The 18670-nt window shown below is 35.5% G+C and overlaps 1 protein-coding gene across 2 annotated transcripts in view; it reads left to right on the forward strand.

Annotated features, from left to right (window-relative positions):
• The window catches only part of ZC3H15 (zinc finger CCCH-type containing 15), a 37937-nt gene extending 22376 nt beyond the window's left edge, over positions 1 to 15561 (forward strand). The window contains exons 11-13 of one of the 2 annotated variants that reach the window (XR_007478392.1): positions 1042 to 1124; positions 1439 to 1479; positions 11244 to 15561. The gene's annotated coding sequence lies outside the window, so the exon portion shown is untranslated. The remainder of the gene's footprint in view (positions 1 to 1041; positions 1125 to 1438; positions 1480 to 11243) is intronic. The other variant, XR_007478391.1, reaches the window with a different exon arrangement.
• Positions 15562 to 18670: the final 3109 nt, after the last annotated feature.

Raw genomic sequence — 18670 nt, forward strand, 5'->3', positions numbered from 1 at the left:
TTTAAATTAATGCTGTTTTTTAATGTTTGTTTTTTTAGATGTAATACTATTGCATACTTAATAGACTATAGTATAAACTTAACTTTTATATGTACTGGGAAGCCAGAAAATTTGTGTGACTCACTTTATTGCAATATGCACTTTACTGTGGTAATCTGGAGCTGAACCTGCAATATCTCGGAGGTATACCTAATATTGTTTACAGTGCAGTTACCCTGTCTTAGTATAATAAATCTGAAATTGGCTCTTGTTTTTCAAACTCATTTACACATAACTTTAAATAGTTTTTTCTTACACATTGCTCTTTTATATAATTTCCATTGTAAACATAGTAAGTCTCTGTAATCTAATTTTAATTATGCGATGACTTAGCTTCATTTTTAAAGATTTGTGATTTAGAAATTTAGAAACTTACAGTGTAAGCCTTCTACAGGAGGAGAACTGTGGCTTTGCACCTATTTCCATATGATTTGTAAATGAGATCATTTTCCAAAACATAAGAACTTTTTATGTTCTCGTTAACATCTAGGAATTACATCACCCCTACACTCTTTTATCCTGTACTCAATAACAGTTACAACCTATAATGATCCCTTGTTTGCCAAAATATTTCTAATGCAAAATAATTAAATTATGAATTTTAATTTATTTTTGCACAAACGATTTCATAATAGGCCCACCATGGATGGACTGATACCAAATTGTGTAATTGTTGTACCATATATTTGAATTTTAGTCCATTCTGATCATTAAGTGATTTAGAATGTGATAAAAATGAAGCTGCAGGATCACACATTTAGGTATAGCACATCATTAAGAAAGCATTGCATCCATCCTCAGGTTTTAACACACAAAGTACACAGAGGGAGTTTGTGACAAGTTAATACAGATAATTAATAGTATTACTGAATGAGTTCCATTCGTATTCTGGGTATTGAACTTCGTATAAAGAACTTTCAGGATCACAAGCTGTAGGCTACTCCTCACTCTATATATTAAGTTCAGGTCTGTGATTCTGATACACATACTATTATATTAAAGCTTCCAGGTATTAAAACACTTCGCACCGTATGAACTCATATACGTGTTGCAATGAATGTATCACAAGGAATACTGTATGAGAGGTAGGTGGACTACCAAAGTCTTGTGTTTTGGGTTTTTGTCTTTTTTCTGGTGCATATCCCATTGGTAATAGCAGTGTTTTCTTAATAAAGATAATACCTTGTTTCTCAATAAAAACTACAAAGATTGAAATTAGTAGAAGCCCACAGCATTTTAACTTTAAACTAGAATTTAGTAACATCCACAGAATTTCATGACATCTTCAGAAATAAACCTGAATGGCATTAGTACAAAATGTATTTCCAAATACTCCCCTCCCCACCCATTTTAATGTTGTATGTTTACCCTTTCACTGTTCATTGCTTTCTGTTTATAGGCAAAGAAGAAAGAATTAGCTTTTATTCATTCAATTAACAGGTATTTCTGTTATTATTATTCTCTCTAAAACTGTCAAGTGGTTTTTTTCTCCAGCCTTAAGTAGTTTCCTAACATGCATGGGCTAGTCAGCAGTACTCAGTTGAAGACACAAGAGAGACCCTTTGTGTGTCTCCAGAGTTCTCTTTGTGTGTGGCTCTCATCCCTGGCACTTTGCCTTGCAAATTCTAGCTGCCTTGGCTTCCCTAGACTCCATCTCCTCCTGGGTTTCCCCTTCATATCCTTTGGCTAGAAACTCCAGGCAGTAAGCTTGGAAAAATCATGGGGTCACTTTTGTTTCCCATCTCTTAGAAATCATTGCCTATTGTCTGATATTTATATCTTGAAAACAATTGTTTATATATTACATCTGATTTTTTAATTGTTTCAAGCGGGAGGTAAATCTGATTCATTGCATCATCTTGGCCAGAAGTAGAAGTAAAATCTGAATTTAGATTTTCACCACTTTTTGATACAGGAAATATTTAAATGAAAGCTGATTAATTTTCTCTACAAAATCTGCTAAGAATGTGGGTGTTCACAAAGTACCAAACCCCTAGTTAATTCTTCACCACATTTCCTATGTTTACCTGGGTAACTTATGGTTTTAGTCAGTACTACTCATAAAAATCTACTTGACAGAAATAGCTTTGCTAATATTAAGAATGTTCATATTCTCCAAAAAATCTGGTTTTCCAGATTCTTTTTTAATGATTAAGTATTGGAATAGAAATTCTCTATATGTGAATATAGTATAAAGTATTAAAATCTCATGAAAGCAACTCAGATGTAATATAAATAAATGTCAAGAACTTCAAGGGAAAGAACTTCAGGAGTCTACTAAGTGTCTGAGAAAATGATCTTTTACGTAGTTCTTTGAATTCACTGTTGAAGAGATATATCAGTATTTAAAATGATTCTGTGAAACAAAGAAGATTCCCCCAAATTACTGTTCTTTCTTTCTCAAGGCTTTTAATGTAAAACCCACAATAACTATAGAACTTTATAGAAGCTGAAATATTTAGTGGATGACCTTCTCAGAGAAGATACAAATATATCTTTATGTCTTGTTTTCATTTCCATATGTTTAAATTAAAAGCTGTTGCTTTAAATTGGATCTCTTGGTTCCAGAAGTATCGGAGTAGAAATTCTCTATATGTGAATGTACTATAAAGAAATATATATTTCTTGGTTCAAGAAATATTTGGATACATTTGACCACTTTTGTTTTCTTGGTTCATTTACTTACCCATATATTGATGATGAAGACTGAAGCTAACAGCGCCCTAAAAATGGGGAAAACATTTGAAGTGATAATAACCTGTTTAAGATCTTAACTTTAAAACTTAGGCTCTAGAAATTCAGGGAACATAGAGGATAACAGTTTATTTTACCTCAACCTCTGTACATATCATCCACATAATTATTTAGCTGTGTAATCATCCTGGGATGCTCAGCATCTGCACAGGCTATTTACTAAACATATTGCCAAAAACAGGTCACAGAATTTTTTTTTTTTTTTTGGCTGCATTGGGTCTTGCTGCACGTGGGCCTCTTCTAGTTGCAGCTAGCAGGGGCTACTCTTCATTGTGGTGCGTGGTCTTCTCATTGCGGTGACATCTCTTGTTGCAGAGCATGGGATCTAGGCACACGGGCTTCAGTAGTTGTGGCATACGGGCTCAGTAGTTGTGACTCACGGGCTCTAGAGTGCAGGCTCAGTAGTTGTGGCTCGCAGGCTCAGTAGTTGTGGTGCACGGGCTTAGTTGCTCCGCGGCATGTGGGGTCTTCACGGACCAGGGCTCGAACCCATGTCCCCTGCATTGGCAGGCAGATTCTTAACCACTGCGCCACCAGGGAAGTCCCTCACAGAATTTTTTTAATGACATGAATATTGCAGTCCATTTTCAAAAAACAAAGATGAAGCCATTTATAATGTCAAACAGCGTATTGTCTAGAGAAATTCTAGCCAGTCATTTAGTGACTGTTTACAACTTATTATTGAATGTGCTTTACCATCAGGAGCAAGTTTCCCATGGTGATCATATTAAAAATTATCAGTTTTACATTTGAAAGGCCCAATGCCAACCTGGAAAAATTGGTTGCACTGATGAGTAATAAATTGCATATTGCAGATTCCCATATTGCCTGAATTCATTTCATAATATTGGCAAAGAATCTGAATTTTTAACTGGATACATACATGTTTCTCTTCCAAGCAGGTATTAAAAACACATTGTCTACTTTTCAGAGAATCATAGAGTTGCTGCACTATGTCTTTCTGACAGTAGTTTAAGGTTTGAAATTTATTGAAATTGCTTGAAAAGATTCATTATCCTGCTCTATTTCTCCTCCATAAATTTAATATAACTCCAGTGCACTGTACCATTTGTTTTTAGATGTATGGATGGAGAAATACGTGCTCTACTTCAAAACTGTTTTCCCTCCAAAAATGAATTTTGTTAAATGATGGAAAAGATAGTTAAATAATTGCAAAGTCACTATTTTCAGTTAGACTTGTAGTAAATGATGTATATTATTGATACTTATTGAAACATCAAAGTTTTTTTAAAAGGAGACAAGCTTAAAAAGCATGCCAGTACTCCTGCTGTTTAACTCCAACTTTCTAGACAGTTAAATAGAGTTTTGCATTTGAAGTATTTTCATATGGCTTTGTTTTAAGGGCAAAAGAATATGAATTTGCCTTTCAAAATGTAAAAATTTTAAATGCACCTTTTTTCTCACTTGTCAAAGCAGCCTTGAAATTAAACTGAAATGCCCTTTTATATGTTTTTATCAGTGCCGTATAGTAATTTGAAGGTGTACCTGGTCTTTCATAGGTAAAATTTATCTCTCTATATAAGTGAAAGAGTAAGTCCTGGGCTTTCCCATATGAACACTAAGCAACTTGTCAATATACCATATAGTTCTGAATGCACTAATAATACAGAGCTTAATTCTGTTCTTTAGTCTTCATGTCATCACTGATAACGGTGGGAGAACCCTCAGCTTGACAATCTACAGCAAGTTATGTAGGAAACAATAACATTATTATTCTTATACATATATTAATGTACAGGAAAATGAGTGACAGAATGTAGATACTTGAGTGGCCCATATCACTTACGGCTGTTTTTAATCTTCTTTTATCAATCACTGTAGTCCTGAGCTAAAAATATATTTATAACATAACACTCAGGAGTTCACATCAAAAGAAAAAAGTTGATAAAAATGTCATGAAATGATAAAAAGCAGGAAACAGTTTGTGAAGGTGCCCTTTGGTTTCCTGATGAGCTACTTTCAAACTCAGCATTCCACGTGGGCAGTTGGTAATTTTGACTGGGCTCAAGATGATCAGTAATTATAGAACTGTCTATTAACCTCATTTATAAGATGAGAGTTTTTCTAAATAGGTATTCCTTGAGGTCCTTCAGGCCTCTTTGCCATCTTTGATTATTCTCTATTCCTTGGCAGTCTCATTCACTCTCATGATTTCAGTTATAATTTCCATATGTACAACAGTATTCCAGCCTCACATTTCCAGTAAGCTACCACACAGCTCAACGTGATATCCTGCCAGTATATCAGATTCCAAACTAAAGTCATCATTTTCTCTCCTAACTCTTTTCTCCTTCCTTTTTCTTTAATCTCTTTTTTAACCCATTCTTGAGATTTTTTTTTCTTATCCGGCCACTTGAACTAAAAAAATACCTATTATTCTACCATGCCAAGATTTCTCTCACGTCCATCCTCCTTTCTTTTCACACTGCCACTATCCTATATTACTCAGATTCTCATCTCCCTTCATATTTAGTCACATGGTTATTTCTCTTCCAAACCAGGACACTTTGGAGTGTAAAAGGGACATTATGGAGAGTGAAGAGACTCTTTTAACACTTATACTAGGACAACTGTTATACACTCAGACTGTCCCTTGCAAACTTGGGCATATGATCACTGTACACTAGTTAATTAATTTATTTCCTTCCTTCCTGTAACAAAACCATCCACAGCAATACCAGATTTGTCTTCTTTTTTTTAAATTGAAGTATAGTTGATTTACAATATTTTTTTTTTTAGGAGATAGTTTTTTTTATTTTATTTTTATTTTATTTATTTATTTTTTTAATATCTTTATTGGGGTATAATTGCTTTACAATGGTGTGTTAGTTTCTGCTTTATAACAAAGTGAATCAGTTATACATATACATATGTTCCCATATCTCTTCCCTCTTGCGTCTCCCTCCCTCCCACCCTCCCTATCCCACCCCTGATTTACAATATTGTGTTAGTTTCAGGTGTATACCATAGTCATTCAATATTTTTGCAGATTATACTCCATTATAGGTCATTACAAGATAATGGGTATGATTCCCTGTGCTATACAGCATATCCTTGTTGCTTATCTATTTTTTTTAAGAACTTTATTTATTTTTGGCTGCATTGAGTCTTCGTTGCTGCGTGTGGGCTTTCTCTTCATTGTGGTGTGCGGTCTTCTCATTGCGGTGGCTTCTCCTGTTGAGGAGCATGGACCCTAGGCACATGGGCTTCAGTAGTTGTGGCTCGCGGGCTCTAGAGCACAGGCTCAATAGTTGTGGTACACGGGCTTAGTTGCTCCTTGGCATGTGGGATCTTCCTGGACCAGGGATCGAACCCTTGTCCCCTGCATTGGCAGGCAGATTCTCAACCACTGCACCACCAGGGAAGTCCACTTATCTATTTTATATATAGTAGTTTGTATCCGTTAATCCCATAACCATAATTTGGCCCTCCCCGCTCCTCTCTCCTCTTAACCACAAGTTTGTTTCCTATGTCTATTTTTCTGTTTCTATTTTGCATATACATTCATTTGTATTATTTTTTAGATTCATATATAAGTGCTGGCATACAGTATTTGTCTTTCTCTGTCCAGTTTATTTCACTGAGCATAATATTCTCTAGGTCTATTCACATTGCTGCAAATGGCAGTATTTCATTCTTTTTCATGGCTGAGTAATATTCCATTGCATATATATGCCACATTTTTGTAAGCCAGTCATCTGTTGATGGGCACTTGGGTTGCTTCCATGTCTTGGCTATTATACATGGTGCTGCTATGAACATTGGGGTGCAATTAGTGTTTTTGTTTCTTCCAGATATATACCCAGGAGTGGAATTGCTGGATCATATGGTAGTTCTACTTTTCGTTTTTTAAGGACTGTCCATACAGTTTTCCATATTGGCTGCACCAATTTACATTCCCCCCAACAGTATATGAGGGTTCCCTTTTTCCACATCCACTCCAACGTTTATTTGTAGACTTTTTGATGACAGCCATTCTCACAGTTGTGAGGTGATACCTCGTGGTTTTGATTTGCATTTCTCTAATAATTAACGATGTTGAGCACCTTCTCATGTGCCTGTTAGCCATCTGTGTATCTTTGGGAAAATGTCTATTCAGATCTTCTGCCCATTTTTTGATTGGGTTGTTTGTTTTTCTGATATTAAGTTGTATGAGTAGTTTGTATATTGTGGATATTAAGCCCTTGTCTGTCACATCATTTGCAAATATTTTCTCCCATTATGTAGGTTGTCTTTTCATTTTGTTGATAGTTTCCCTTGCTGTGCAAAAGCTTTTAAGTTTAATTAGGTCCTATTTGTTTATTTTTGCTTTTATTTCTTTTGCCTTGGGAGACTGATCCAAGTAAATTTTACTGTGCTTTGTGTTAAAGAGTGTTCTGCCTATGTTCTTTTCTAGGAGTTTTATGGTTTCAGGTCTTAATTTAGGTCTTCAAACAATTTTGAGTTTATTCTTTTATATGGTGTGAGAGAATGTTCTAATCTCATTGTTTTACATTTGGCTTTCCAGTTTTCCCAGCACCACTTGTTGAAGAGACTGTCTTTTTTTCATTGTATATTCTTGCCTCCTTTGTCATAGATTAATGACCATAGGTACATGGGTTTATTTCTGGGCTCTCTATTCTGTTCCATTGTTCTATGTGTCTGTTTTTATACCATTACCATATTGTTTTGATTACTGTATCTTTGTAATATAGTCTGAAGTCTGGGAGGGTTATACCTCCAACTTGGTGCTTTTTTCTCAGAATTGCTTTGGCAATTCAGGGTCTTTTGTGGTTCCATATAAATTTTAGGGTTATTTTGTCCTAGTTCTGTGAAAAATGTCTTGGGTATTTTGATAGGAATTGCATTAAAACTGTAGATTGCTTGCTTTGGGTAGTATGGCCATTTTAATAATATTAATTCTTCAAACCCAAGAGCACAAGATATCTTTCCATTTCTTTGAATCATCTTCAATTTCCTTCATCAATATTTTATAGTTTTCAGAGCATAGGTCTTTCACCAGCTTAGTTAAATTTATTCCTAGGCATTTTTAATGTGATTTTAAATGGGATTTAAAATTTTTTTCTCATTCTGATATTTCATTATTAGTGTATAGAAACACACCAGATTTCTGTATATTAATTTTGTGTCCTGCAACCTTGCTGAATTCATTTATTAGTTCTAATACTTTTTGGATGGAGACTTTAGGGTTCTCTATATAGAGTATCATGTCATCTGCAAATAGTGACAGTTTTACCTCTTCCCTTCCAATTTGGATACATTTTATTTCTTTTTCTTGTCTGATTAATGTGGCTGGACTTCCAATACTATGTTAAATTGAAGCAATGAGAGTGGGCATCATTGTTTTATTCCTGAATTTAGAGGGAAGGCTTTCAGCTTTTCACTGTTATTTTGGCTGTGGGTTTGTCATAAATGGCCTTTATTATTGGGATATGTTCCCTCTATACCCACTTTGATGAGAATTTTTATCATTATAATGGATGTTGAATTTTGTCAAATTCTTTTTCTGTGTCTGTTGAGATGATCAAGTGATTTTTATCTTTCTTTTGTTAATGTGGTGTATCACATTGATTTGCATATGTTGAACCATCCTTGTGACCCTGGAATGAGTCCAAGTTGATCATGTTGTGTGATCCTTTTTATATATTGTTGGATTTGCTTTGCTAATATTTTGTTGAGGACTTTTGCATCTATATTCATCAAAGTATTGGCCTGTAATTTTCTTTTTTTGTAGTGTCTTTGGTTTTGGTATCAGGGTAATGGTGACCTCGTAGAATGAATTTGAGAGTATTCCCTCCTCTTCAATTTTTAGGAATAGTTTGAGAAGGATAGGTATTAGTTCTTCTTTATATGTTTGGTAGAATTCCCCTGTGAAGCTGTCCAGTTGTGGACTTTTGTTTGCTGGGAGTTTTTAGATTACAGATTCAATTTCACTTCTAGTGATAGGTCTGTTCAAATTGTCTGTTTCTTCTTGACTCAGTCTTGGCAGGCTGTATGTTTCTAGAAATCTGTCAGTTTCTTCTAGGTTGTCCAGTTTGTTGGCATATAACTGTTCATAGTGTTCCTGTATGGTTTTTCGTATCTCTGTGGTATTGGTTGTTATTTCTGCTCTTTCATATCTAAGTCCTCTCTTTTCTTCTTGGTGAGCCTGGCTAAAGGTTTATTGATTTTGTTTATCTATTTTAAAAAAGAGCTTTTGGTTTCAATGATCTTTTCTATTGTTTTTCTTTAAACTCTATTTATTTCCTCTCTGATCTATATTATTTCCTTCCTTCTGCTGACTTTGGGCTTTGCTTGTTCTTTTTCCAGTTCTTTTAGGTGATAGGTTAGGTTGTTTATTTGAGATTTTTCTTGTTTCTTGAGGAAGGCCTTTATCACTATGAAATTCCCTCTTAGATGTGCTTTTTCTGAATCCCATAGATTTTGGAAAATTGTGTTTTCAGTTTCATTTGTCTCAAGGTATTTTCTGGTTCCCTCTTTGATTTCATTGTTGATCTACTAGATTTTATTAGCATGTTGTTTAGCCTCCATGTGTTTGTTCTTTTCCTATTTTTCTTTCTGTAGTTGATTTCTAGTTCATACTGTTGTAGTTGGAAAAAATGCTTGATATAATTTCTATCCTCTTAAGTTTGTTGAGGCTTGTTTTGTTATCTAGTATATGACCTACCCTGAAGAATGTTCCACGTGCACTTGAAAAGAATGTGTATTCTGCTGTTTTTGAATGTAGTGTCCTGTAGATATCAATTAAGTCCACCTGGTCTACTGTGTCATTTAAGACCACTTGCCTTATTTCCTGTCTGGAGATCTGTCATTGATATCAGTGGGGTATTAAAGTCTCCTACTATTATTGTATTATTGTCAGTTTCTCCCTATATATTTGTTAGTATTTGCTTCATATGTTTAGGTGATCCTGTATTGGGTGTGTGTGTGTTAACAAGTGTAATATCCTCTTCTTGTACTGATCCCCTTATCGTTATGTAATGCCCTTCTTTGTCTTTTGTTATAGCCTTTGTTTTAAAGTCTATTTTGTCTGATATGAGTATTGCTAGTTCCCAGACTTGCCTTCTTACAACATTGTTTTAATCATGTCTTCCACCTTCATAATTCTTCAGTGGCTCTAAATTACCTACCAAATAGAATCTAAATGTTCAGGCATGCTCTTCAAAGTCTTCTTTAGTCTGATCTCAGCTTCCTTCTCTTACATTATTATTTCTTTTACAGTTTTATTGAGATGTAATTGACATACAGCAATATATACATTTAAGATATACAGTGTAGGGACTTCCTTGGCAGTCCAGTGGTTAAGACTCTGCGTTCCCAATGCAGGGGGCATGGGTTCAATCCCTGGTTGGGGAACTAAGATCCCCACATGCTGTGTGGCATGGCCAAAAAGAATATTAAAAAAAAAAAAGATGTACAATATAATGACTTGACTTACATATGTTGTGAAATGATTACAGTAAGGTTAGTTAACATCCATCATCTCATATAGATACCAAAAAAAGTGGGGGAAATGTTTTTTCCTTGTGATTGGAAATCTTAGGATCTACTCCCTTAACAACTTTCAAATATACCATACAACAATGTTAACTACAGTCATTGTGTTGTACATTACACCCTCTGTACTTATTTATCTTATAACTGGAAGTTTGTACCTTCTGCCCACCTTCATCCAGTTTTTCACTTCCCATCTTTGGCAAACACAAATCTAATCTCTTTTTCTGTGAGTTTGGGTTTTTTTTGGTTTTTTGGATTTCACATATAAGTGAGATCATACAGTATTTGTCTTTCTCTGTCTGACTTATTCCACTCAGCATAATGCCCTTAAGGTCATCCATGTTGCAGTATTATCATTTCTTTAGTCAAGTAACTCACAATGTTAATATTTACTTAACTTTTCTGATCCTGAGTTACCTCATTAGTAAAATGGGGATCAAAATGTTTATTTCTCAGTTATAAAGCTGAAAGGGGTATTATATGTAAAGAATGTAGCTTAGTACATAGATATTTAGTACTTGTCAAGTACTTAGTACATAGGCACTGAGGAACTGGTAGCTATTATATTATTACATACTGTAGTTTTGTATGTCTTATCTACCTGTTTCTACTTTGTGAAATATTCTCTTCCTCTTCTCTAGTCTCCCTATCTCCGCATTCCTAAATCCTTCCTATCCTTGAATGTTCCGAAGATGTATTCCTTTGAAACTACCTTTGATTCCCTGCAAACTGGGGGTATAAAATTCACATGATGATTAATATATATGTCTTTCCACCTTGTTTATTTGTGTGTGTATCTTTGCTTCCATAATAGAGCATTGTTTGCTTGAGGACAGGAACTCTGTCATTCATTATAGTGCCTTCCCCACACCCCAGTGCTGTGCTTTTAGTCAATGAATATTTGTTAATTTAAAAAATTTTTTTCATTAAAGGGCTCATTTTTTTGGATGTATGAAGTCTCTGAGAACTATGGTACTACATTTGCCAAATATGGTACATTCATGTAGTGAAATATTATGCAGTTGTTTAAAAGAATCAAGTAGATTTTTCCATTTACTGACATGAAAAGATGACCATGACATTCTATTGAGTATTTAAAAAGAAAAAAGGCAAGTATGAGAACTCTACTGAGAAGTATGTATGGGTGTATCTGTATATTCCTTTAAAATAAAAAAAAAGAATGTTTTAAAACTGTATACCTGTTAACAATATTTGTCTTTGTAGTATGGTGTTTATGTAGTTTGTTTGTAGTTGTTTGTAGTAGGCAGGGAATGTAATTACAGAGACCCTTGACTTTCAGAGTTTTTCTTTCTGTGTGTGTGGCAAAAAAGAAAAAACACAATATACATAACATTAAATTTACCATCTTAACCATTGTTAAGCGTCAGTTCTATAGTGTTAAGTATGTTCATGTAATTTTGCAACAGATCTCTAGAACTTTTTCATCTTGCAAAACTGAAACTCTATACCCATTAAACACTAATTCCTCTTTTATCCTTCACCCTACCTAAAGCTATGGGCCACCACCTTTCTGCTTTTTGTTTCTATGATTTTGATGACTTTAGATGCTTAATATAAGTGGAATCATACAGTGTGTGTGTGTGTGTGTGTGTGTGTGTGAGAGAGAGAGAGAGAGAGAGAGAGAGAGAGACTGATGACTTTGCTTAGCATAATGTCCTCCAGGTCCATTGATGTTGCAACATGGGACAGGATTTCCTTATTTTTAAAGGCTGCATGATATTCCACTGTATGTAAATACCACATTTTCTTTATCCATTCATCTGTCAGTGGACACTTGGGTTGTTTCCACCTCTTGGCTATTGTGAATAATGCTGCAATGAACATGGGTGTATAAATATCTCTTCAAGATCCTGCTTTGAATTCTTTTGTATATATACCCAGAAGTGGGATTGCTTAATCATATAGCAATTCTATTTTTATTTTTTTAAGGAAACTCCATACTGTTTTCCATAATGGCCACACCATTTTACATTTCCACCAACAGTGCACAAGGGTTCCAATTTCTCTGCATCCTTGACAATATTTGTTATTTCTGTTCTTTTGATAATGGCCATCCTAATGGGTGTGGGTGATATCTCATTGTGATTTTGATTTGTATTTTTATGACTGATTATTGATATTGAGCATCTTTTCATATGCTTGTTGGTCATCTGTATATCTTCTTTGGAGGATTATCATTTCAAGTCCTTTGCCCACTTTTTAGTCAAATTATCTGCTTTTTGTTGTTGAGTTACAGAAGTTCCTTATATATTCTGGATATTAGCCCTTTATCAGATATGTGATTTGCAAATATTTTCTCCCATTCTGTAGGTTGCCTTTTCACTCTTGATTATTTCCTTTGGTGTGCAGAATTTTTAAGTTTGATATAGTCCCATTTGTCTATTTTTGCTTTTGTTGCCTGTGCTTTTGATGTTATATCCAAGAAATCATTGCCAAATCTAATGTCCTGAAGCTTTTCCCCTAGTTTTCTTATAGGAGTTACAGTTTTAGACCTTATGGTTTAGGTCTTTCATCCATTTTGAGTTAATTTTTAATATGGTATAAGGTAAGCTTCCAAATCACTTTTGGCTTGTGGATATCCAGTTTTCCCAACACTGTTGTTGCAGAGACTCTCCTTTTCCTTTTTTCAGTCTTGTACAAATTGTCTGGCCATATACGTGAGGGTTTATTTCTGGGCTCTCTATTCTGATCCATTGGTCTATATATCTGTTTTTATGTCTGTACCCTTGATTGTCTGTAACTTAATTGGTCATCTCATATATTCCTCATAACAACCATGTGAGCTGGGTGTTATTATCCCTATGTTACATAAAATGTAATTGAGTTCCAGAGAGGTTAAGAAAATGTCCCAAGGTCAAATAGCCAATAAGTGTCAGAAGCAGAATCAAAGCTCAGTCATTTTTAAGGGTATTATTTTATGAATAGTTCTTTATTCTTAACCATAGCTGATATACTGTGGGGCTATTGTGATCACCAATATGAAAATTGGCATTACTATGATTTAACTAGAAGAATATCTGAGTCTATTCGACGGCTTACTTCTGGGCAATGGATTTGCAAGATGAATTAATTGGGCCAAGGCACAGCAGAGCCATTCAGAATAAATACTGAACCCTGGGATCCAAATGATCATGCAGTGATACCAGTGAACTCCTGAAGCAAAAGCTTAACCATTTAATGAATCTATTCATTTCATTCCTGGACCTACTCATTCGTTTCTTCTCCACATGGCATTTCCCTCACAACAGTTCTTATAACAACTTTTTAGTTAGAACGACATGCTGTCATTATACATAGCATTTACTGTGTGAAGCTGTTGTGCTTGCTTCACATGGACAACTTGTTGCTACAGAGTAATTCATTTAAAGTCATTATAGGAGAAGGGACCACTTGGGTGCTGTGTCTTCTTAGAAATGACTTTAGTTCAGTCAAATATGGAGGGGAAAAAGTAGTCAAATCCCTCTAGTTCTGTGCCTTTGTTAAGCATCTCAACTTTTTCATTTATTCAGCAAACACTTATGCAGCTACTATGTGCATACACTACACTAGGTGTAGGGGATACCAGAGGTAGAAACAAAACAAAACAAAACAACCCACCTATCTTCACGAGACCCCAGTCTCATGGGAAGATGGGAAAATAAATGGATGATTTTAATATTGAATACATTGTAATAGAGATATGCATGTGCCCTATGGAAGCCTGTGAGGGAAGAGCTTAACTCGAGAGAAGATCAAGAAGGTTTCCCACAGACACCTTCTTATAATAATACTTTAACTAAATCTACAGAAGTGTGAGCAAGCGTGGATCATAGTTCAGTACAATTGGAACATGAAAAGGGGTCGTGGGAGATTTCTGATTTCATGGTTGAAAGCATTCTAGGCATAGGAAACCATAATTAAGATTCAGGATCTTAAAAATCCAAAAGCAAGTTTACAGTCAAATATAATAACATTGCTTAAAGTAAGGGAATATTATAGGCTCAATTCTTGGATTCTTCTAAGACTTTTAATGACTTAAGTAAACTAGTACTTCTGGCCTTTAGATTAGGCTAGAAAGTGAGATTTGAAGTCCTGAGGTACTGAGGGTGCTTGTGCAGGGGAATGAAGCCTACAGTGAGCCTTTACACCTGAGATAGAGAAAGAGCCCGCACAGTAAAGAGCTCATCACCTCCTGCTTCTTAAAATGGCTGAAAAATTTTTGCTGCCTACTGAGTCCTGAATATTACCAGAGATAGTCATCTCCTTTAGCAGTCAATTTAATCAAACCCAAGCAGTAGCCAAGTTAATTCTACTATGTTATGCCATCAAAGAGCCAGGTTTTGATCTCCAAATGGTGGATTTTTCCCCTTACTTGCATATCCCACTCACCCCAGTCTCCTCCAGTTCTTAATGAATTACTCAAAAATAACTTTCAAATATAGTTATTATTAATGTCTCGGTCTAATATGTTTATAATTCAATAGACATTAGACCATTTAGAGCATAAATTAGATTTGATTTAATTACATTGACCAAATTCTCTAATATTTATTTAATTAGATAACCCAGAAAAAAAAATTAAATAATCTCTAACGTGATAAATGAAAAATTTGAAATAATGGATTAAGTTATACATGTCTGGTATTAATATACAAAATTTATTCTTGAATTCCTTCATATATTCAATATTAAAATGAAAATAATCTTATTTTCAGAGTTTACCCAAATTTCAAGTTAGTTTCTATCAACTGTGTGAGTCTTTCAACAATTCCCTTAGGTTTTTCTTTCTGAAAAATAGCAAAATAATACATTGGAGCTTAATATTTCCTGCAGATTGGAAGGTGTTACTATACATACGTTTTGGAGTCCCACGTTTGAACATAAAAAGAAGAAATGTTTCTCTCTCCTTACATAACTCCATCCTTGGCCCCCATACTTATGCACAGACCACAAACTGACAAAAGTTGTATATCCCAAAACTGGATAAAGAAGAAAGAAGAAGCTTACCTAGAAGTCATGATTCCTTGCTTCTTAGGGTTCCTGAAAATTACCTCATGTCTAAGCACATTCATAGCATCAGATGCTTCACCCAATGGCCAGAAACCATGTAAGCAAGGCATGGTTGCCAGCATTAGTAAGGATTTCTTGAATCTGGACCCAAAGTGGGTTGAAGAGTACAGAAGTGTAGGCACAAAGGCCCTCTTGGCCTCAGAAGTAAAAATTCATAGCCAGTGTGTCATCCTTCCTCCTCCCCTAGCTGTATTGGAGTCTTGTTTGCCAAGTGTTTTTCTCATCTGTTTACAGACACTGCTGTATATGTGTATTGAAAGGTGTGGCTGATTTGGACTTGAATAAACTTTTTCTTGGAATCTTTTAATTGTATGATATAACACCATGAACAACTTCTTTGTTATATGAAAGAAAAGCATGATAACACACTGGTGGCCCCAAATGGAGATTGGCTGCTATTGCAAATTGTTGGGAGAGCAGAAACAAACAAATGTTATATAGATTAAAATATTGTTTTGATTGGCACAGTATAAAATGCTCATGGGGATGAGGACATCTTTAGCAACAAATGAACTGAACATTGACTCTAAAAGGAAAGTGGATATCATATTAATACAGGTAGAATATCAACCATAAACCTTGGTAGAACAGTGGTCCCAACAAAAACCCCAAATGTAGAGTTTTTAAATATATATGTATTCACAAGCAGTATTGGAAAACTTTTGTATCCATTTCTCAGCATCTCAATACTGGGAATATGTAATGTATTTTGGCATAGATTCAAAGAATAGCAATAAAAATATGTGAGACAGATTAATTTAGAAGACATCTAAAGGATTTAATAGAGGTTGGTTATGAAACGGATTGACAAAGAATACCCTGCCCTTATTTCAGTTCTCCTTGTTCCATGAAGGAGGTGAACTGGCCAACCGTTTAAATGACTCCTTTGTGCCTGGGATATAGCTCATCCCAAATAGCTTTTGCATTGCTAACTCACAAAAGAGAAAAAGAAGAAGGATTCCTCAAGGGTTTCTAGGGGCTGTGGACTAGTTTGAATACACCGTGCTCTCTGTACTTAGTATCCAGCAGAGTTCAGAACACAAATAGGCACTTAATAAATAATGTTGACTTGAATGCATTAACTAGGTTTTTTACTGTAGTTTAAAATCAATCTCTTTTGGGACAAATATCAAATTATCTCTTTTTAAATGTTTCTAATGTTATACTATTTAAATCACAGTGTAAAAGTAAATAATCATAATTTTATTTATTTATTTATGCCTGTGTTGGGTCTTCATTGCTGCACGTGGGCTTTCTCTAGTTGTGGCGAGCGGGGGGCTACTCTTTGTTGTGGTGCGCAGGCTTCTCATTGCGGTGGCTTCTCTTGTTGCAGAGCACAGGCTCTAGGCACGCGGGCTTCAGTAATTGTGGCACGTGGGTTCAGTAGTTGTGGCACACGGGCTTAGTTGCTCCGCCGCATGTGGGATCTTCCCGGACCAGGGCTTGAACCCCTGTCCCCTGCATTGGCAGGCAGATTCTTAACCACTGCACCACCAGGGAAGTCCACTAATCGTAATTTATTAAACGTATGCTATTCAAGAAAAACTTGCTCACTGAAAAGCAAGCTCAGAGGCACCCTTAAACCAACCCTTGCCCTAGATACTAAATTTCACTGCATCCGGTAAGAACAGATGAGCCGATATATTCTATTTATAGTTGATTCATATCCTTCTCCATCATTGAATGGGTTCCAGGAGATAAGTAGGATGTTGTCACTTTGTGCAGTAACATTTTATCATTCTCTAATTCATTAGAAGTGCTGATGGGTAATTTCTTCCTCATATTTCTACAAAGCCTGAGTTGCAAGATTTTAAGCTCAATGGTAAAAACACAGCTACATATTATCACCCTTGACATTTGCAGACTGAAGAGAATTCTTTTTTCCACTTGGTTTCTGGCTTCACTCACTGACTCAATAAACAGGACTTATTTATTGGAGAAAAATTTAAAGACCAAACCCAGCATGGTGAAAATGGCAAGAGAATAGATTTTGGAGTAACACAGCCCTAGTCACAAATCCTGACTATTCCCCTTAATAGCTAGATGACCTTGACCTTCTAACATTCCTCATTTGTAAAATGTGGAGAAAAAGATTTGTCCTGGGGACGCTGAGTTTTTGAAGAATAAAATGCATGTGAAGCACTTAGCACAAAGCCTGGCAGTTTATAACTGTCAGCTCCTTCCCCTCTCTTTTCTCTTCTCTTCATGTTGTACAACATAATAATGACTCCAGAAGAAAAGATCCAGCAATACATTTCTCCATCCTTTATTTAGACAAATTAAAGTTTTCCTTCTGCTAATACTCATTATACAATTCTACCAATTAAAATATGAACAATAAATTATGATTAAAATATAATAATGATGATGATATTTTTTACGTACAACACCTTCCAAGTTATTTGCCACATATTGTAATAAGCTCTAAAGGGCATGGTTGCCTCATATAACAGCTCAGGAGTAGGGCTATCATTAGGCCAGGCTTGATCTAGATGCTCAAAGGATGTCATCAAGAACTTGGTTTTGAAGTTTTTACATAATATACAGGCTAGGTCCTCCCCTAGTGGCCCTGATGATGCGAGAGAGGGAAATTCTTTGAGAGAGATACTGGAGAAGGCAAGAGGGGACGAGCAGAGACATTGAGCAGGTTGCCGGGTGGAAGGACACTCCAGGCAGAGGGAAATCAAATGCAAAATTAATGGCGAAAGGCGTGTATTTGGTATATCTGGAGAAAGAGCAAGGAAGCTAGTGTGCTGAAGCAGAGTGAACTACAGAGTGGTAAGCGATGAAATCAGAGAAGCAGCAAGCAGCCAATTAATCTAGGGCCTCCCAGGCCATTGCACAGATATTGGCTTTTGCTCTGAGTAAGATGCACAGCCATTGGAGGATTTAGAATAAAGGAATGGCACGATCTGACCTACATTTTAAAAGGTTCACTCTGGTTGCTGTGTTGAACTAGGCTAAAGGGAAATAAGAGAAAGCCCGGGAGACAGATCAGCAAATTTTCAATAGAGCAGGTAGAAGATAATAGTACCTTGGACAAGGATATAGTGATGAAATACTGGGAAAGTTTGAATTCTGAATATATTTTGAAGGTAGAACCCCCCGGATTTTCTCATAGTCTAAATGGGGAATATGATAGGAAGCAAGGAGTTAAAGATGTTAGGAAGGTCTACAGGAGCGAGAACTTAAGGGAGAAAAATGGGAAATTTGGTTTTAAACATGTGATGTTTGTGATACCTAATAGCCAGCATGTTTTTAGCTGATTATATAAAGTACTTACTGTGTT

The sequence above is a fragment of the Orcinus orca genome, chromosome 7 (genome assembly GCF_937001465.1).
Source record: "Orcinus orca chromosome 7, mOrcOrc1.1, whole genome shotgun sequence".
NCBI lineage: Eukaryota > Metazoa > Chordata > Mammalia > Artiodactyla > Delphinidae > Orcinus > Orcinus orca.